This window comes from Cupressus sempervirens, chromosome 11 (genome assembly GCF_028749045.1).
Source record: "Cupressus sempervirens isolate cs-2001-9-10 chromosome 11, ASM2874904v1, whole genome shotgun sequence".
NCBI classification, from domain to species: domain Eukaryota; kingdom Viridiplantae; phylum Streptophyta; class Pinopsida; order Cupressales; family Cupressaceae; genus Cupressus; species Cupressus sempervirens.
In genome coordinates, this window is record NC_143128.1 from 476,183,252 (window position 1) to 476,205,574 (window position 22,323).

At 38.2% G+C, this 22,323-nt stretch overlaps 1 pseudogene; it reads right to left on the bottom strand.

Annotated features, from left to right (window-relative positions):
- Window positions 1-22,323, bottom strand: part of LOC149530441 (serine/threonine-protein kinase Aurora-2-like) — a 167,872-nt pseudogene that overhangs the window by 143,808 nt on the left and 1,741 nt on the right.

Below are 22,323 nucleotides of genomic sequence, written 5' to 3' on the forward strand. Positions count from 1 at the left end.
TTGTGGAGTCATACATAGCTGATTTGGGAGACATCATTGATGATATGCATCTTCTCTTTGATGGAGAATATCCTTATTTAGTTGTTTTGAGGGCTCACTCTGACCTTCATGTCCATTCTCTACATGATCGATCTTCACAAGTTGATATAATTGTGGATCCTTATGTACAACACTTGTAGGAGGTCTCTTTATTAGTTGAGGAGCTAGTATATTCTTTGGGATAGGTTCTACATACATCCTTGCAAAATCTAACATTTTTCTTCTTAGCAACATTGGAAGGAGTGACAATTAGTATCAACATAGGGACAGTTGAGCTGGTTTCAGAGGCATCATTGATCATTGTGATTCTTTCTACATGTAGGGGAAGCATCTCATTGGTACTTATGATATTATTCTTCTAAAGGGGAGGAACATTATTCAACATTCATGGACTAGCTTCTACATTGGTGCAACTATCATTGATCAACATTCTTCATTGGGGGGGGGGGGGGGGGGGGGAGACTACCTTGTTTCTCTTCTTCTTCACTTTTTGGGGGGGACTTTTTCCTCTTATGGGTTTTGTCCTTCTCATACTTCTCTTTTGTATATACTTGATGTATGGCATAATGAGGGGTCTTGATTACTCCATCCATCCATGCATCTTGTCTTTTCATCTCTCTTTTTGGGGGAGGGTTTTTCCCATGAGGTTTTCCCTCTTTCTTTGCTTTATGAGAGATTGCATTGCATTATGTATATGGGTACCTAACATGGCCTAGTAGCTAGGACCCATCTTGTATTTCATCCTAGCTTTTGTAAGCTTAAGTGCATTCCCCTAAGTTGCACTTAAGGGGGGGAGTTGGTGTAAATAAGTATTTACTATTTAAACTATACTTAAGTTTACTTAGGTTAATGCATTATTTTATTATTATGCATTATATTATTATTTTTTAGGTGAGACACTTAGTAGTTTGCATACTCTTATGAGTTTTCATGTTGAAAACAATAGAGTAAGCAAGTCTAATTCAGCACATGATGTCTACAATACTATAGTTTGCATAATTAACTGAGTTGTCATGTAGAAAATGCAATTATTCACACTCCTAGTTTAGCACATGGTGTCTACAACATAATTTTGCATGCTACAAATTTGTACGCTTATTCTCTCATCATCACACTTACTTATATGCTTAATGGAGGATAACCCATATATGGTAGACATGTGCTTAGTTGTCTGACTTATCATGTTGTTGATTCCTATGTATTCTAGAAGCATTCTAGAGACCTTCATATATAGGCACTCTTAGTGTACTTACACATTGAATGAATATCATATCATCATTTTGATCATACTCTTTTGGTCTACTATTGTGCTTGTGCTTGAGTTCCTTGTTCTTGGGTGATTTTGCCCTAAGGAATGTTCTTATAGTAAAAACAATCATGAAAATTCCTCCACCTACTACATTGAGACAACTCCACAATTTTCAAGGGTGGTTACAATCCATCAGATAGTTTGTCCCAATTAGTAGATAAGGTTCATCCACTCCAACATTTTCTTTGAAAAGACACTAAGTTTCAATGGGATTTCCTATGTCAAAAAGCATTTGAACAAGTAAAAGTATACTTGGCTAATCCACTAGTTCTAGTCCCTCCAATTGTAAGACACCCATTGATCCTCTACATTTCTACCACTTTAGTTTCTTTAGGTACTCTTTTGGCACAACTAGATGAAAAAGGTAATGAGCAAGCAATATACTATCTTAGTTGAACATTAGTTGGCTATAAGTTACACTACACTACTATTGAGTGAGCTTATTTGGGAGTAGTCTTTTGCATGTAGAAGTTATGCCATTATATGCTTAATCACAGTACACATCTCATTGCCAAGATAGATCCCCTCAAGTATTTTCTATCAAAAGCTTCCCTCACTATTCAATCTAAAAAATGGCCATGGGTCTTGATTTCAAGTGAATTCAACATTGTCTATAAAGATTGCAAGGCCATTAAGGATCAAGTAATTACAGACCAGCTTGTTGAAGCTCCTATTCAAGGAGACCATCCTATTATAATAGATTTTCTAGATGAAACAATTATGATTGTTACCCCTAGTACACAATGGAAACTATATTTTGATGGTTCTTTCACACACAAGGGATTGAGGGAAGGAATTGTATTTGTTACACTGCAAGGAGACCTTACCCCTATAATCACCTAAAAATGGTCATCTAGATTATTAGCCCCCTTCTCAGCATTTTGGCTAAATTAATTTAATCATTTATCTAGACCAAATTGCTAATAATCAATTTATTTTATTATAACATATAGTTTGACTATGCTATCCTAAGTTCATTATTTGATTAAAAGAACATGTCCCCTTTTAATTAAATAAAACACCCCATTCCTCTAACCCACTTAAAGTGCACACATAAAGTCCTTTTTCTATTTTATAATTAAAAGAAAAGGCTTGTGAGACTTTTGTCTTATGTGACAAGTCAACTTATATTTTATTGGTTGACTTGTGTGTGCACATGGATCACTCCCCTTTTCGAATTCCACTATTGATCATCCACCATCTTCATCTTGATCTCCACCGTCTGTATGACTTTAAAAGGGAGAGAGCTTTCCCCCTCAAAGGATCCATCCATCTTTTAAATATTGTTATGCTGCAGGTTTTCTAACAGCTTTCTTGAGAGCTTTGTGGAGAACTTCTCATTTCTTGTCTCATTCTCTCATTACCATTGCACACTAGTTTAGATTCATACTTACATGCTAGTTTAGTTATTTTTTTGTAATGATCTATCTCACATAGTTTAAATAACAAGTATTGTAACAATCTCATACATGCTTAGCATAGCTGCATTTGCATTATCATCTTAGCTTAGTTTCCATACTTGCATTGCATTCTTGAGGGATTCCTTGAAGATATTTGCACTCTTGCTCTTGTCTCAAAAAACCTCTCGTTGCATGGTTTACTAGCAAAAAGTACATTTCTAAGGCTTGGCTGAGAGCCTTCATGCTTGAATACTAACTTCTTGCACTCTGTGGATAGGGAGCTCTAAGCCGGCATCCAAGCATTCCAACTCATGGAATTGTTTGGATAGAAGGGTTTAGAGTTTGACACAAATCGAGTGTACATTTTTGGCGCCCACCATGGGGCTGGACTGTACGTTTCACCCTACATTTTCCTATTTCCACTTGCATTTCACTTACTGCTCTACATTTTTTCTTTTTTTACAGTTGCAATTTTGGGTGACATTTTTCCAGTATCATGCGATAGTTCATAGTACTGTCATGCGACACTTTTTTTTGGAAATAGTGTCACACTTTAAGCCTGCATTCTATCACCCTCTGTCCAAAAATCTATCGCACGGCTGAAGAAGAAGTATCGCCTGAATAGAAACTATCGCCTCACTATACTGTGAAGTATCGCGTGACATTTGTTCAGAAAAAAGTATTGCCTGACAATTTTTTGCTCGTTCCTTGAGGGTTGTGATCAAATTTCTTCTTAGCTGGCTAACTGCTATTTTTAAGCAAATTTCTAGGCTGTTTTATAGAGGTTTAATTCACAATTTTTGTGATTATTTCATGCTAACTTGTGGGCTAACGAGTTGTGATTGTAGGTTGCCCTCTTTGTGAAAAAAAAAGAAATTTGAAACCTTGTATACAAAAGAACGCATGTCAAAGCTTCAAATGTGCAAGGGATACTAACATTGTTTGTAGGGATGCCCAAAGCATAAAAACCCAAACTTTCTTGCTTTTTTGTTTTCATGTGTGGCATTGAATAATTGTTCATTTTTATAGGCACATAAAACTTGTGATTGGAGTCTTTTGGTAATAGGAGAGTATGCTCTTCACCCTCGTGGTGAATCAAAAATCTTGACTTGCCATTTGGTTTCAAAAGCAAGGGGTAACTGAATCTTCCTAGCATGTTTGGGAGAAAACGATTGGAATAGGAGAGTATGCTCTTCACCCTTTTGGTGAACTAGAAATCTTGACTTTCGAAAGTTGATCCACTTATTGTAGTTAGAATTCTTTAGAGGGCCTACTCTCAGACAACCTGAGAGGAATGACCCAAGTGGGGACAAGCTGATTACCTGGCTTTTCCAACCCACTATAAACTCAAGGCTACCAAGGACACAAAACTTTGGTAGACATAGTGTTTGTCTTCGCCTAGTGTGATTGCTTATGAGATTTTGACCATAGGGAGATCACTAGGAAAGAATGATTAAGGTACTCTTTTGATCACAAGATCGGTTACTCATCGCAAGGTGAGGTGTCCCATAATTGGGAGCAAGAGGAACACTATGAACGGAAGCCCGATCTAAAAACCCTAAGTTAGTAACTACCCTTTTTAGTCGCTCAACTTCTTGGTGCAAGGATCGATCCTAGTGGACTACCCGGATCACCCCAAGATTTACACTCACCATATGTGTTCCCTTGGTTGTGCTTATGGCACTTCCATGACAAAGACAATATCTCTTGTGGGAAACCACTTGGTGTGAGGCAAAGGAGCATCAAGTGTGGGCCAAGTTGTTGAGTAATGAACCGTGACTCTAAGGTAGATTTCTTGGCTATTGTTTTCGATGTTTTGACCAATGTTAACATTCTTGAAACATAAACATTTCGATAAAAAGTTTTTAGGAAGGTCGTTCTAATATCCCAAATGTGTATTGAAAAGGTTGTTTTTACCCTTGATCAATTGTTTTGAGACATGTTACAACACTTACTGTTTGCAAACCTTGCCGTTTACTGATACAAACTAAAACAAAATGTTGTCTGATTGAAACGACTGTCTGATTGATAAATTGAAACAAACTTCAAACCAAAAATTGACTTTTTTTTGCACAAAACTGGCACTCTATCGCACGCTTTCACCAAAAATATTGCGCGACATTTTTTTCAAAAATTTTGTCAGATGTCAGTAGTAAGATTCTGTCACACTCAGTTCAAAGATCTGTCACTTAGACAAAAAGTGTCACACCCTTCTTGAAATTCTATCGCCTGACACTATTTTTTGAACTTATGTCGCCCTCCTTTTGAGAAAGTATCACCTAGAGTCATTTTGGGTCAAAAATAGAGTTTGCAGTTGGATTTATTTGGTCTAAGGAGCGTAACGCTGGTCACCCTTGATCCTAGCTACGTATCAGTGTGTGAAGAATTCGTCCTAGGTTGAAAAGATGGGTTTAGTCTGTCGAATGTAAGTCTTGAAAAGTCTTGATGAATCACTTGTTAAAATTTAGCTATTATTTTATTTTAGGTATCCACTATTGAGCTTCTCGCTCGTCCGCTTAGCTCAAGTCACTTGTGCTATAAAATCTTGAGCACTGTTTGACAAGCCATCTATCACATTTTGACAAGTGACTAGTCCTGATCGTAAAAGCTTCAAATTTGGCTCGCTTTTCTTGTCCTACTAAACAAAGACAACTCTTTACATGCCGGTCACAACTAGATATCAAGTTGGTAATGGTAGCCACACGCCTTTCATTTTCAAGCAATTGGAAACACCACCCAAACATCCTTGCAAACAACCTTGTGATAAGAATCTCAAATTTGCTCAAACACAAGTGGCTAACGTTCGGCACAACCCACTTTATAGTTTTGAAAATCCATTTGGTACACCCTTTGAAACACTCAAGGATACGAGTGGTATAGTCACTATGGTGCACCCTAATGAAATTAAATGTCACTTAGAAGAACAAGCACGTGAAACCCAAAAGACTTTCGAGGCTATATACGCTATGGAGAGAGAAAATCAACAAGTTGAAACTGACAATCAGGCATGCTATGAAGGATATAAAGGAACTTGTCCTCAAAATCCTTTTGAGAAAAATGATCGTAATCACATGCCTCCAAGGACTCCTAGAGTTGCTGCTAGTGCATGTCCTTCACCTAAACCATCTCATCATGATAGTGATGAAGAAGTAACTAGCGAAGATGTGATCAAATTTCAACAAGATGGCTTCGCCCAAAAACTAATGCTTAGAGCTTTAGAGGAAAATGGAGACCAATACTTCTGATACATGGTAGCTAGGGGATGGAAACTCCCTCAAGGTTTTAATGTTGAACATATTATTCCAAAATGAGAGCCCACTGAGGCTGAAATCTTAAGGGAAGAATTATAGGAACTAAGGAAACAATTTGCACAACTGCAAACTTCAAAAGAGCCACCTAAGACATCATTTGTTGAATCAATTTGCACTCTTCCATTTGATAGGAGTCTATACATGCTGCCATTTCCTAAGGATATAGAGGTTCCTAAGTATGAAAAATACGATGGAAATGGTGACCCTCACGACCATGTGAGAAATTTCTATGCTATTAGCATGAACTTTATGCATGAAGACACCTTTCTTATGCATTTGTTTCCTAGAAGTCTAAGAGGACAAGCTATGGAATGGTTCACAAAATTAAGTCCTCCTCTTAAAACATTTGACAAACTTGCGCAACGCTTCATCCAGCAATATACATACAACATTCAACATCCTGTGACTGTGCTAGACTTATGCAACATCAAACAAAAACTAGGAGAATCTTTTGCAATATACCTTCAACGATGGAGATCTTTATACTCTTGATATCCTCAGCAAGTGCCTGAGGCTAAAAAATTGACATTTTTGTCAATACGTTTGTACTTGAATTATACTTTGATCTAAGAAAATAGTTATTCACATCCTTCAATGCCATGGTGGAAAGTGCATATCGCATTGAGGATGTTGCTATCAAAAGAGGTGACATTGCCATAAAAAAGGATAGAGTTAACAATGGAAACGGTAAAGACAAAGGCAAACCTTAGAACAAAAACAAGTATGTTGTCAATAACGGAGTAGTGGACACTCCTAAGACTAAGGAGCCTGTGTTTAACCTTTCCAATGCCATCTATGCAGCAAAGCAACAAGAAGGTTCAAAACCACAACCCTTTGACAAAGGCTCTAAATTTACAAAGAAGTGACGTGTTTACACACCTATGGTTGAACCTTATGAAGTGGTTTTACAAACCTTAATTGCAAAAAAATTGGTTACCTTACCAGACAACTCACATCCTTATGATCCACCCATTAGACCTCCATGGTGGAGAGAAGATCATACTTGCAGGTATCACCAAAGTAAAGGACATAACACAGAGAATTGCTTCAAACTCAAAGATGTAATTCAAGACCTCATCGAAGCTGGCAAAGTTGTTATAGATGGCCTTGTTAAGAATATTGATCATAAGGCTTTCCAAAAACCATTACCTGAATACAAAAAGGGTGAGACCTCAAGGGTAGCTACCAAAAAGAATCATGACGCCAAAATCAGTTATGCTTACGCTAACACTGATAATGTTATAGGCATGCTTGAGCCCATTGAATACATATGTATGGCAAGCTCCAACAATGATAATTGGACAACTTATGACGCTGAAGATGAATGACCAAGAGTGGTCTTAAGGACACGATCCACTCCTCAAGATCATACTGATATAAGACCCAAGGTGGTACTCCGAGTGGCTGAGTCTTCATCTTCTCAGGGTGAACCACTTAACGCTGTCACTAGGGGGCAATCTAAGGTTGTCCTAAAAGTTGCTAATGATCCTAAAAATGCTTCATCATCTAAGCACCCAAATACTTCCAAGATCTCCAACTATGATCTTGTTAGCCAACTGCAATGCACACAAGCACAAATCTCCATTTTTGAATTGCTAGAGTTATCTCCTTTACACAGGGATATCCTTGAGAAAGCTTTACATTTTGCCAATGTTCCCACAAATATTGATGCGAAACAATTCCAAGCTATGGTGAACCACATCTCCTCAACTCACTATCCCACCTTTTCTGAAGAAGATGACCAAGCTCTCAATCATCCCCATAACCTTACTCTTCATGTCAAAGTTCAAATCTTTTGTACCCACGTCCGCCGAGTCCTGATAGACAATGGTGCAGGGTTAAATATCATTTCATTCAATGTAATCCAACAATTGGGCATGTCTGAATTTGCCATCGATCCTAAGCACAAGATCACTATAAAGGCCTATGATGAGGTTGAAAGGCCTTCTAAAGGTCTAATTGTACTTCCAATCAGAGCTGGTCCAGTTGAGAAGAATGTCATTTTCCAAGTCTTAGACATACCACTTGCATACAACTTATCGTTGGGATGGCCATGGATTCACGATATGCAAGCAATACCCTCTACATACCATCAGTGCATTAAGTTCCCTTTTAATGGTACTAAAGTAGTTGTCGTCGACGATAACTCCATGTCTATCAACACATTATCTACTGCTGAAATGCTAGTCCCGCACAATCGCTCTTCTCATGAGCTAGCACCATCTTTCACAAAATGTGAACAAAAACTGAAAATGATGAGCCTTGGTATGGGCAAGTACACTTTGGACTCTATTGTTGCCTTACCAATTTCTCCTCAGTCCTATGGGAAACCAACTATTGCAAAGAAGTCTTCTGCTTCTGCTATGACACTTTTTGGTGCTTTTGTGCAATCTTCCATACCACTAGAAGTAGAGAAGGAAGAATAGGCCATTAGAGACTAGATCTACAGAGAAGAGCAAGATGAGGAGGTTACAGTGACTACTCCTATTTCTCCTAAAAAATATGGAAAGGGCTATAAATTTCTGAGAAAAATGGGCTACCAAGGCCACGGGTCCTTAAATGGTTGTAAGAATTCTCTAGTTGAACCTTTAAGTCACACTCAAGGTTGTGATGCTCGAGACACCGCTAGTCTAGGCTTTGGGCTAAACAATAATATACCAACCTATGATTGAAGATTGCTCATGTCTAGTGAATCGGAGGATGATGACTCTCCTATAATTGCTACTACTACACAAGATGAAGACTTTTTTCCTCTCACTTCCCTCCTTTGGGGAGAAGAAATAGTGATTGCTAATAATGAAGAAACTTCTACCTCCCAACAATAGGAACAAGAAGGGTCTACTTCTAAGGACATAAATAGAGGACGAATTAGGCAGAATATTGCTCATCTCATAGCTAGGGATCAAAGTACAGATTCCCATGAGTATGAGTGGGAAAGCCTCTCTGATGCATCTTGCAAGCTAGGGGTGGATGTCATTCATGCCTATGCAACCCAACTCGATGTAGTCGAATGGTCTAGTATGGGGTCAGATGAGTTTGACTCACAACATGTCTCAATGGATCATGCTAGTTCCTCTAGGACTATTCCTGAGCTAGACTCCTTTGTGACATTTTCTATAGGCTCAACTTCACAGGTCACCAGAGATGACTCCTTCCATATCAATCACATTGAAACTTCTCCCTCACTCTTGCTAATTCACCCAGATATCATAGATTGGTCTATCCAAAATCAAAGACCTGAAATACGGTCTTTCCAAAATGACTATGAGATTGCTTGTTATCTGAATGCAATCAAAGCTGTTAGTTCTTCCACCAGCGAACCATGGTTAACATGATGGAATCAGATATCAAGTACCTTAGTCAAAAAATTAAAAGGAAAAATAAGCGATCAGATGGCAAAAACCACATTGTGGCAGTGTCTGATCCTCAAAAAAGTAAAAATAAAGGCATATCTAATGGTGAAAACCTCTCTGAGGCACTTTTGGATGAGGTAATTGGTAGTTTGCCAAGCTATTTCCAAGATAGATCTTTGGTTCTAGTTGAACCTACACAGCCTATCAACTTGGGAATAAAAGAATGTCCTCAAATTATCCATGTAGCTCAATCTTTGTCAAACGAAGAAAAGACACAGTTTGCTCAATTCTATCAAGACAAGAAGGTCAACTTCGCATGGACATACTCTGATATGCTAGGGCTTGATATAGATCTCATCATGCATCACTTATCAATCTCACCAGATGTCAAGCCTGTCAAACAGAAGTTGAGAAAAATGCATCCACATGTGGCCCTACTGGTCAAGACAGAGTTAGAAAAACTATTGAATGCAAACTTCATTAGGGCCATTGATTATGCCAAGTGGACTTCCAACATTGTACTTGTCTCCAAGCATGAAAAATCCATACGAGTTTGTATTGATTTTAGAGATCTCAATAAAGCGTGCCCCAAGGATGACTTTCCATTACCAAAAATCGATATGATAGTGGACATGACTGCGGGTTATGAGATGTACTCACTCATGGATGGATTTTTTGGGTATAACCAAATAAAGATAGCTCTAGTAGACCAAGAAAATACAACTTTTACATGTGCATGGGGTACCTTTTGCTGGAATGTCATGCCTTTTGGGCTCAAAAATGCTGGCGCTACATATCAAAGAGCAATGACAACCATCTTTCATGATATGATGCATAAAAACATGGAAGACTATGTTGATGGCACATTGGCAAAATCAAAGAAATGAGACACACATCTCAAAGACCTTAGTTTGATATTGGACCATATGGAACAATTCCAACTTAGGCTGAATCCAAAAAAATGTGCCTTTGGTGTCACTTCTAGAAAATTGCTAGGTTATATCATTTCAGCAAAAGACATTGAGGTTGACCCTAAAAAGGTCCAAGCTATCATGGATATGCCTCCATCAAAGACTATCAGTCAGCTTAGAGGTCTACAAGGATGGCTACAATCCATAAGAAGATTTATCTCTCAATTAGCTGATAAGGCTCAACCTTTCAATAAAAATTTGCATAAAGGATCTACCCATATTTGGAACAGTGACTGTCAACAAAGCTTAGATCAAATCAAAGGCTACTTGGCAAAACTGCCAGTTTTGATGCCACCCATTTTGGGAAAACCTTTGATTCTGTACATTTCAGCTACGGATTCTTCTCTAGGAGCACTCTTAGCCCAAAGTGATGACACGGGTAAAGAAAGAGCCATATACTATATCAATTGAACTTTGGTGGCTTAAGAACTAAATTATACAAGTATAGAGAAGGCATGCCTTGCTATAGTTTTTGCCTCCCAAAAACTTTGGCATTATATGTTGGCCCATACAGTTCACTTGATTGCCAAGATAGACCCTTTGAAATATTTATTAAGTAAAGCTGCACTTACTGGTCGCCTTGCTAAATGGATGATGATTCTTTCCAAATTTGACATTTAGTATGTTGAACGTAAGGAAATCAAAGGATAGGCCATAGTTGACCAGTTGGCTGACTTCCCACTTGAAGATGTAGCACCTATGCAAATTGAGTTTTTAGATTCCTCGATCATGTACATTAGTGACAGAACATGAAAGATGTTTTTGATGGATCCCACACACAGAATGGAGCTAGAGCAGGGATTTTGTTTGTTTCCCCTCATGGTTATATGATCCCAAAATCCTACAAACTATTGTTCCCATGTACAAACAACATTGTAGAGTATGAAGCATTAACAAATGGGATCCAAATGGCCCTTGAATGGCGAATAACTAAGCTAGACATCTATGGAGATTCTCAACTAGTTGTGAACCAAGTGAATAATGAATATCAAACAAAGGATGACAAGTTGATCCCTTATAAAAATTTGATAGACACTCTAAGGAATTATTTTACCTTTGTAACATTCCAACAGATTCCTAGAGAAGAAAACAAGGCTGCTGATGCTATGGCCACCTTAGCATCTATCCTCCAATTACAAGAACATGGATCACAATTTGAGTTCCTGGTGGAAGAATTGCATCATCCAGCCTACGATTCCTCAGATAACTAGGTGATCTACACTGTTGTGGGTCACGATTCCTCCCACTATGCGACTATTTTCTCCTACCTATGTGATCAGGTTATTCCTGAAACCCTCATGTGCAACCAAAAATGCCAACTCCTTCATAATGCCTCACACTACACTTTGGTCTCTGGTGACTTGTATAGGAAAGGTCTAGACGGAACATTGCTTAGGTGTTTAGAGCTAGAAGAGTCCGAGAAGGCACTTTCCAAAGTCCATGATGGAATTTGTGGGGCACATTCTAATGGCCTTGCACTTGCCTGAAAACTACTTAGGATGGGTTATTACTAGCCCACCATGCAAGCTGATGCTGTGCACTATGCAAAGTCCTGTCAGAAATGTCAGCTCCATGGCAACTTGATACATGCTCCTGGGTGAGAGTTAATCCCTTCTATGACATATTGGCCATTTCAGCAATGGGCCTTTGACTTGGTAGGAAAGATTCATCCAAGTTCATCCAGCGGTCATCAATTCATTATCACAGCAATGGAGTATTTCACTAAATGGGTTGAAGTTGTACCATTATCTACTGCTACAGGCAAACATGTTGCCCTGTTTATACTGAATCACATCATTTACCGATATGGTATCCCATCCTCTATTGTTATAGATAATGGAGCGTAGTTCAAGAATAAGGACTTAAAATAGCTATGCAAAAAGTTTCAAATTAAGCAACATTGGTCCTCTATTTACTATCCCCAAGGGAATGGCCAAGCTGAGGCCTCTAATAAAACACTGCTGAAAATCCCACACTGCACACTTCACAAGTCTGGGAAAGATTGGCACTTGCAAATAAATTCAGCACTTTGGACCTATAGAACCTCTATTCGTACTCCTATAGGGGCTACACCCTTTTCTCTAGTCTATGGCTCTGAGGTTGTTCTCCCATTAGAAGTCGAGATACCTTCCTTGTGCGTCTCCTTACATGGGTTAATAACCGATGAAGATCATAGAGCTATGCAAGTACAAGAATTGGAAGCTCTGGATGAATGTCGCAAGGCTGCTTTTGATCACATGAGAGCTTATCAGAAGTGCATGTCTACACAATATAATAAGAAGGTTCACCCTCGTGAGTTCCAGGTTGGTGAACTCATGCTTAGAGAGAATCCAAAAAATTAGCAAAATTGAGAACAGAAAGGGAAATTTGAACCTAACTGGTTGGGTCCTTACATTATCACAGCATCATTCAGGTTTGGTGCTTATCATTTGTCTACTTCAGAGGGGGAAGAAATTGCAGAGCCTATCAACATCCTACACTTGAAGAAGTTCTATACTTAGAGGCTTGTCGCTCAACTATCTTGTATATATCTATGATCTTGAAAAAATCCTAAAAATAAAAAAATAAAAAAATAAAAAAAAAGATCATCTTAGTGAAAACCTAGCAATAGGCACTTTGATGTATCACCAAAAAAAATTGAAAAATTGAAAAATACAATAAAAATTTGAAAAAAGTCCTAAAAAAATCTATCAAGTGGTGAAAACTTGGAAACAGGCACTACTTGAAACCCTTGCACCTATGTCTATCAATCTCAATCATCCACTTTGCTACACATTTCCTAGCTAGGAATTGTTTCTTGTCCTCATCTCGGGGGCATAGATACTTAGCCTATTGAGGTATTCTTGTGCATTAGGGTTTCTTTGACAACTCACAAAATAGTGTTTCTCAACACTACCCCCACCCACTTTGACATCAAGTGTTTTTCAACACTTTACAGATAGTTTACCTACGGTCTCCAATGTTGCGATATTTCTCACTATCAGAATCAAGTCTAGAAGAAATGGCCAAGTGACTTACACACACGCACTTTAACAGTTAAATGATTGATCTATGTTGATATTTATCTACTTTATGTGCTATCTATGGTGATTTCTTTGCCATGTGTTCCCTCCCTAATAGTCTTTTGAGGATGTCATTGACTAGAAGACTGGGGGCATGGGACATATTTTCTTGATTTCTTCTTGTGGGTATACTTTTGTTTGTCTATAGTGTTGTAAGAATTTATGCTCGTCCTAATTCAACACATTGACTTACAAATGTATCATCCTTGACTATTTTGCAAGATCGCACTCAGGGTTTATCCTGGCGCTTATGCCTTGATACAGGTGTAATCTTACTAAATTAAACGTAGGGAATCTAATCACGTAGTTATCTTGACTTACATGTCAATAATGCTTAGATTGGATTTCCACATACCTATCTAATATCGATCATATTCATATCCTCATAGTTATACTAGTGATGGTTGTATGATCTCATGATGTCCCTAATAAATGCTCAATGATGAAATTAAGAGTCTAAGTGTTATGAGTTTCTTGCTAGTAAACGACTTTGCATAGTAGCTTGCATTTTAGGTTTATGACATTTTTTTTTTCTAGTTGCACATTCCTACATGTGGGAAGATCTCTCTCTCTTCATCTTTTTCATGGACATATCAGGTAGCTATTTTTATCTTTCACTTTTGTTTGTCTTTTCACCTTCTTAATCTTTCGCTACATTTCTTTGCTAACCTGCCATCACAAGGGGTTAATTCAAAAATCATCACATACGATCTATCCAAGTGTCACATTTTCACAAAAACATTTAAGTCTATACCACCCATATGAGGGATCAAAATCAATACACATAAGCATATACACATACATGAGCTGAAAACAAAAACTGAAACATCACATGAAAGCTGAAACATACATTTTGAGACAAGTACACAAGAATATCGACAAACCCAGTATCTCATATATATATCAAATGTGTCATGGTACATATACAAATGTGAGATCCAAAATATGGATATATGTCTCAAAAATACATGAGGTACAAATCAAAACACAATGTCATGTCTGACTGCCACCCTCTGCGGCTAGTGTTGGCCCTGGTGGAGGAGCCTGTCTCCTATCTGGTGCTTGCACTGCACCCTCTGATTTTCCCACTCACTCTGAATAATAAGGAAGACCCTGTCCTGGTGGTACCACACTCCTATAGGCAGCATAATAGTATGTAGCTTAGGCACCATGATGCGCTGCCTCTCACCTCGCAGTATCCTGCTCTCAGTGCAGCTCATCTACTCATGCTTGCTCATCTATCAGCTGCTGATCCTATACTGCAATGGTCACCTGAGCTACCTGTAGCTCTACCTCCAAGACATGGATCCTCACACCCTGCTCCTCTCCTCCTACTGGCTGCTTTGTGGGTGCCTCTACCCTAACCACTCACCGTCTCCTCGAGGGAACCTCCTCCTCTCCACCATCATCACCATCAGACTCTGAGGACTCCACTGCCTCCTACATCACCTGCGCTCACATCCTCCTCCACCCTACTTGGGAACTCTCCCCCTCCATTTTCCTACCCCCTCTCCCTCTCCCTCCACCTCCTCCTCCTTCACTGCCACCTCCTCCTCCCACTCCTGCAGGTTCTGCATCTAGATGTGTGAACTGGGGGAATGGGTGTCTTTTCATCTCATAAAGATACCTCAGATCAGCCCCTACATCTGCCACATCTGGGCGATAATCCTAGGGAGTCGCCACTAGTGCTGCGGTATCCCAAAATGCTATTTGATAGTCCAGCATCAATAGCCATCCCAATCCCTCATCTATGCGCATTTGAGCATAGGTAGTGGTCTCCACTAACACCACCTATCACTCTGCAAACTACCACCATACACAACTAATCACAAACTGCTCCACAATGTCTGTGCTCTGACCCACTAGTGGTCTGCTATACTGCATGTAGTCTAACTCCCATGAATTTGACCACAGCTGACACTCCTGGTATAATCGCCAGGTGAAGGCTGTCAACTCATCAAATAGGCATCGGTAATAGGTCACATCTCCACTATGCCTCTGTGGGATGAAACCTCTATAGCAAAAAATGTACAGCTGGCTACACTCTCGTGGCTGCACTTGTGGTCGAATCACAGCAATGTGCTCCCAAGCCCAGATTTGTGCTAACACTGCTCCACATGCCCATGACCCACCCTCATGGTATACTATCTCATGAAGCTCATGGTACATCTCTGCCAATATAGCAGGTCCCCATGCCATCCTACGTGGTCAGGAGATCAAATCATATACCAATCGACCCTATCCTAGTGGAAAGCCCTTCTGGCCTCAGTCTGTCACCAGGGCCTGGGCTACCAAAGAGCATAAAAAATTGGGCAAAGGCTAATCATATCCATACTCAGTCATTAATATCTCCCAACTCAGGTGACAGTCCAGAATGGTCACATCCTGGAAAAGCTCCTACACTCACGCTCACCCCTCTGTCGGGGTCATATCATAGTACACCTGTGCCATCACCAAACTTAACATCAGTACACCTACCATCCAACATTGAAATGGATAAATCAAAAAACTACTAACCAAGTAACTTACTGGCTCACCGTGGCATGGCACTTGCAGAATGCGATATACATCCTCCAAGGTAATTGACGCCTCATTGGTCAGTAGGTGAAAGGTGTTATGCTTGCTATGCCACCTCTCTGCCAGCGCAGACAGCAAACTGTGGTTTGCCCGAATATGGGGCATCCATAAAACCCAATGCAAGCCCATAGCCACTAGCGCAGTCTGCTCCTCATCACTCAAATGCTCCACAATGTGCAAACCAACCACCCTGGGAGCTCTAATCTGTAATGCAAGGAATACCTCCTATCCAGGTAAAACAAGCAATCATCAGTAATAGTCACATGACAAAAAAAAGCATTAAGAAAAACAACAAAACTAGTCGTGCAACACTTTTTACATAGAGAGTGCGACATATTTTTTGAAACAGAGTCGCACGATGCTTTTTACACATGAGTGCGACATTTTTATGTCGTATGAAATTTTGCACTACGTCGTGCGACATTTGGGTATGGCTGGCGCGACACATTTTCTTGAACGGTGCGATACTTTTTTTTGAAAAAAGTGTCGCGTGACAGTTTTTCTAAGCCCGTGCGATACTTTAAAAGTATCACGCAAATTTTTTTCAAAAAACTTAAAAACGTGCAAAAAAACTCACAAAAAGCTTAAAAAAGCAACAAAAAGGTAGTTACTTACCAGCGCCCCATATCGCTCTGGCTGGTTGTGCAATCGACTGCGCTCGAAATGGTGTTGATGAAGAGGAATGTTCACCTGAGCCATGATGCTATGTGGACCACACAAAATCTCTCAAATCACAAAAAGACAAATGAATAGTGAAAATGACACTTGGACCCTTTTTATAGCCTCCAACCTCATTTTGACCTGATTTTCAAACTCCTCGAAATTGCGCAAAAACTGCACCCCTAGCTAATTTCGACGTCCTAGATCCATTTTTGGGATTGAAATCAAAATCAAAGTTCATCTTGATGGTCAAAATTGCATTTTAAAATTTTACCTTCTTCTGAGTAGTTAGCTGACCGTTTGAGGTCTAATCTTTGAATCATCGCTGGGGCATCTTCATTTCTTCATGACTTCATCATTTCTATGCTTCATATCTACTTCTATTCACCTTTTCACATCTAAATCCTCTTTCTACTCAATTTGACCTAATTTTTATGGTTTATCTTTCATGGTCAACTTTGGTCAAAATGGGGCATTTTATCAATTTCTTATAGTCATTCTTGGGTTCTAATCATTTATCTATCATATCAGACATTGCTATATCTTGATTTTCTCATGTCTAGCTACTTTCTGCTTCCTCTTTCCTCATTTCGATTTTGATCTCGAGGGGGTAGAAATACTCTATTGCTAATTGTTACAGCTATCTATTTCTTAGGAGCATTTGTTTGACCTTATCACTTGCTCTCGATCTATTCGCTTTGCTAGATGTTAGAATTCTTTTCAAATCCTAACATCATCTTCCTAATGTTCAGTACTACTGCTATCATTTTGTGCATTTAGGACTTGCTATCTATTTTTGCATTTCATTCTTTGGAATCAAATATCTATATCTATCATCGCCTACTTGGCTTCAATTTTCTTTGACATAATGTGTTCCCAGATCGATCATGCATTAGTCAAAGAGGGGCAAATGTAATCACCTAAAAATGGTCATCTAGATTATTAGCCCCCTTCTCAACATTTTGGCTAAATTAATTTAATCATTTATCTAGACCAAATTGCTAATAATCAATTTATTTGATTATAACCTATAGTTTGACTATGCTATCCTAAGTTCATTATTTGATTAAAAGAACATGTCCCCTTTTAATTAAATAAAACACCCCATTCCTCTAACCCACTTAAAGTGCACACATAAAGTCCTTTCTCTTTTACAATTAAAAGAAAAGTCTTGTGAGACTTTTGTCTTATGTGACAAGTCAACTTATATTCTATTGGTTGACTTGTGTGTGCACATGGATCACTTCCCTTTTCAAATTCCACCGTTGATCATCCACCATCTTCATCTTGATCTCTACCATCTGTATGACTTTAAAAGGGAGAGATCTTTCCCCCTCAAAGGATCCATCCATCTTTTGAATATTGTTATGCTGGAGGTTTTCTAACAGGTTTCTTGGGAGCTTTGTGGAGAACTTCTCATTTCTTGTCTCATTCTCTCATTACCATTGCACACTAGTTTAGATTCATACTTACATGCTAGTTTAGTTATTTTCTTGTAATGATCTATCTCACATAGTTTAAATAACAAGTATTGTAACACTCTCATACATGCTTAGCATAGCTGCATTTTGCATTATCATCTTAGCTTAGTTTCCATACTTGCATTGCATTCTTGAGGGATTCCTTGAAGATATTTTCACTCTTTCTCTTGTCTCAAAGAACCTCCCGTTGCATGGTTTACTATCAAGAAGTACATTTCTAAGGCCTGGCTGAGAGCCTTCATGCTTGAATACTAACTTCTTGCACTCTGTGGATAGGGAGCTCTAAGCTGGCATCCAAGCATTCCAACTCATGGAATCATTTCGATAGAAGGGTTTAGAGTATGAGACAAATCGAGTGTACAATCCATAAGTCTTATAAAATTACATTCCCTTCCACAAAAAACATAGTTGAGTATGAAGTATTAGTAACAAGGCTTTTTCAAGATATCAGATGGAATATTAAGATCCTACTTGTCTTTGGAGACTCTTTATTGGTCATTAGGCAAGTCACAGATGAATACTAAACAAAGGATGAAAAGTTGATGCCATATCACCGGATAGTTGAAGACTCTAAACAACACTTCACTGAGACAATCTTTCAGCAAATACCAAGTACTAATAACAAAGTAGTAGATGTTATGGCCACCATTGCCTCCATGACCGTCATGCCTGAGTATAGTCCTAAGTGTGAGTTTCTTGCTGAGAATCTTTTTCTTCCTATTTATGAGAAACCTAAATTAGAGTTGGTGTGTGAGATTATTGATCCTAAGTCTCCATGGTACTCCAAATTTTTTTCCTACCTTCAACACAAAACAATCACCATGGCCCTTTCCATAAACCAAAACAAAACCTTCATCTGTCTAACTACCCAATATACTATCCTAGGGGATACACTTTTTTTAAAACACTTTGATGGAACCTTCCTTTGATGTCTCAATTCAAATGAAGCTAGAATGGCATTAGAAGAGGTTCACTAGGGAATTTTTGGTGCCCATTCTAGTGGCCTTACATTAGCAAAAAAGCTCCTCAGAATGGGTTACTATTGGCCTACTATGGAGGTGGATGCCTATCATTTTTTGAAATGATTGTTCCTTGTCAGCAACATGGAGATTTGGTACATGCTCCTGCCTAAGACCTTCAACCCACTATAACATCATGACCCTTTTTCCATTGGGGATTGAATATTGTTGGTCAAATATATCCAAATTCTACAAATGGCCACAAGTATATTATTACTGCCACTAAGTAATTCACAGAATGGGTCAAGGCTATTCCTTTAACCTACACCACTAGAAAATAGGTTTCAAAGTTTATCTTAAACTACATTATCTATCATTTTGGTATCCCTCAAGACATCATGATTGATAATGGAGCTCCTTTTGAAAATCAAGAATTTACCACATTGTGTAGGAAATTTGGAATTACCCATCATTTTTCCACCAAATACTTCCCTCAAGGAAATGGCCAAGCTAAAGCCACCAATAAATCCATTTTGAAAATCCTAAAGAAAATTGTTGATGCAATTGGCCATGACTGGCACGTCCAAATTGCTCCCCCCCCTTTGGGCCTACCACATCTCCATCCATACCTCACAGAAGCCACTCCATTTTACCTTGTTTATGGTTTCGAAGTTATTTTACCCATCAAAATTGAGATCCCTTCCCTCAGAATCTCTCTCAAGAATCATATGTGTAAAGAAGAATATCGAGTTTCTTGCTTGCAAGAGCTACAACTCCTTGATGAGAGATGCCTCAATTCCCTAGACCACATCCATGTGTATCAAAATAGCCTTCAACTCTAGTTTCACAAAAAAGTTAGACACTAGGAATTTGAGGTGGGTCACTTAGTTTTGCAGCATAACATGAGGAACCTCCAAAACTATGAAAAAAAAGGAAAATTTGTAGCTAATTGGCTTGGTCAATTTATCATTACAACCAAATATGGTTCTAAGGCATATTAGATTACCATTTTAGAGGGAGATCCACTCCTTGATCCTATAAATATCCAACACCTCAAGTGGTTCTATGCTTGAGCTCTGCAGTTCCTTTACAATGTCAATATAGTTCCACAAAACTCCAAAAAATTAGAAAATTAGAAAACTCCAAAAAAAATTTGTAAAATGTTTCTGAAGAAAATACTAAAAAGAGGAAAAACTTCCTGAAATTTTTTTTTTGGTCCATTATCTATAAGGCTCATCTCACTTCACCAAATTCCACCGTTTCATCCAACCTTTGTGCAGAAGTCCTATTTGGCTTGCACTTTTCATGCATCCAATAAAAGAGCTCTAATTTGCAAGGCATCCATTCACTTCCATCTTTCGAAAGACCTCTAGTCTATGAGGCATTACCCCATCAAGTGTTTGTCCTAATCCCATTACACTAAGCTTGTTCCCGCAATAGTGACTACAATAGAAACTAAAAAAATCACCAATTGAGACTTAATGATTTGAGAAATTATTCTTTTCATAGCCCTTGCCAACAAAAATTTGTGACAACAATATTAGACAAATTTTTTTTGATAGGATGAATCCTTCCTAAATATGGCATTACAACCTTCACTTTTGAGACTTAACGCTCTTGGTATGAATTGTGGACTCAATGACTACTTGATCATATGGTCTTTTTTTTGGTTGATTTCATTTTGTGTGTTAGTAGTGTTCGGCTACTATTTTGCATCATGCTTAATAGCAAGAATCCTTTCAAACTCCTCTCTTGAAAAGCTAATTTGGGATCAACTCCAAGGTTTTGGGAGATCTTGTGACCTACTAGAATCTACTTAGAAGAAGATAAATGTGAGTGTTCATGAGGAGGCCTTTGTTGGTTCTTAAACAATTTAGATAAGATTACGAATTTGTTTGTTATATACTAAGAAAAGTGCACTTCTCTAAACCCTTCTATCCAAGGTTTTCCATATATTGGAAAGCTTGAAATACCAACTTAGAGCTCCCTTGTCATGGAGTGCAAGAGGCATACAAATGAGCATAAAGGAAGCTCTTAGTTGATCTTTAGAAACATAGCCCTTACTAGTAAACCATGAGATGGGAGATTCTTTAAGAAAGAGCAAGAATGCTAGTGTCAAAGAACTCTTGAATATGTAATGCATGGATGAGAGTAAACTAAGATGAAATGCACAATGCAACTAAGCTAAGAAAATGAAAGTGTTACATCCATATTAATTAGACTATGTGATCTAAACTATTGCAAAAGAACTACACTAACATGCAACTAAACTAGGATGCCATATGAAAAAATGCCAAGGAAAAAAGAAATGTAGACAAGAAATATAATCCTCCACAAATGCCCTCAATAATTCAAATAGAAAACCTACAGCATAACAATACTCAGAAGTGTGGATCCTTTGAGGGGGAAGCTCTCTCCCTTTTAAATTTGTATAGATGGTAGAGATCAAGATGGAGATGGTGAATGATCAATGGTCATGTTTGAAAAGAAGAATAATCCATGTGCACATACAATTCAACCAATATAATATAAGTTGACTTCTCACATAAGATAAAAGTCTCAAAAAGCCTTTTCTTTTAATTGCAAAATAGAAAGATGACCTTATGTGTGCACTTTAAGTAGGTTAGAAGAATGGAGTCTTTTATTTAATTAAAAGAGGACTTTTAATTAAATAATGAACTTAGGATAGCATAGTCAAACTATAGGTTATAATAAAATTAATTGATTATTTAGCAATTTGGTCTAGGTAAAAGATTAATTAAATTGGTCAAAATGCTGAGAAGGGGGCTAATGGTCTAGATGACCATTTTTAGGTGATTACATTGGCCCCTCTTTGACTAATGTGTGATAAATTTGGGAACACATTATGTCAAAGAAAATAGAAGCCAAGTAGGCAGCAATAGATATGAATATTTTATTCTAACGAATGAAATACAAAAAGTGATAGCAAATCCTGAATGTACAGCCTGACAGTGATAGTACTAAATAGTAGGAAAAGATGATGCTAGAATTTGAGAAGAATGCTAACACCCAACAAAGAAAAATGGATTGAGAGAAAGTATAAAGATCAAACAAATGCTCCTAAGAAATGAATAGTTGTAGCAAGTAATGATAGAGTATTTCTACCCCCTCAAGATCAAAATCAAAATGAGGTAAGGGGAATACAAAAATGAGTGAGATATGAGAAAATCAGAATATAGA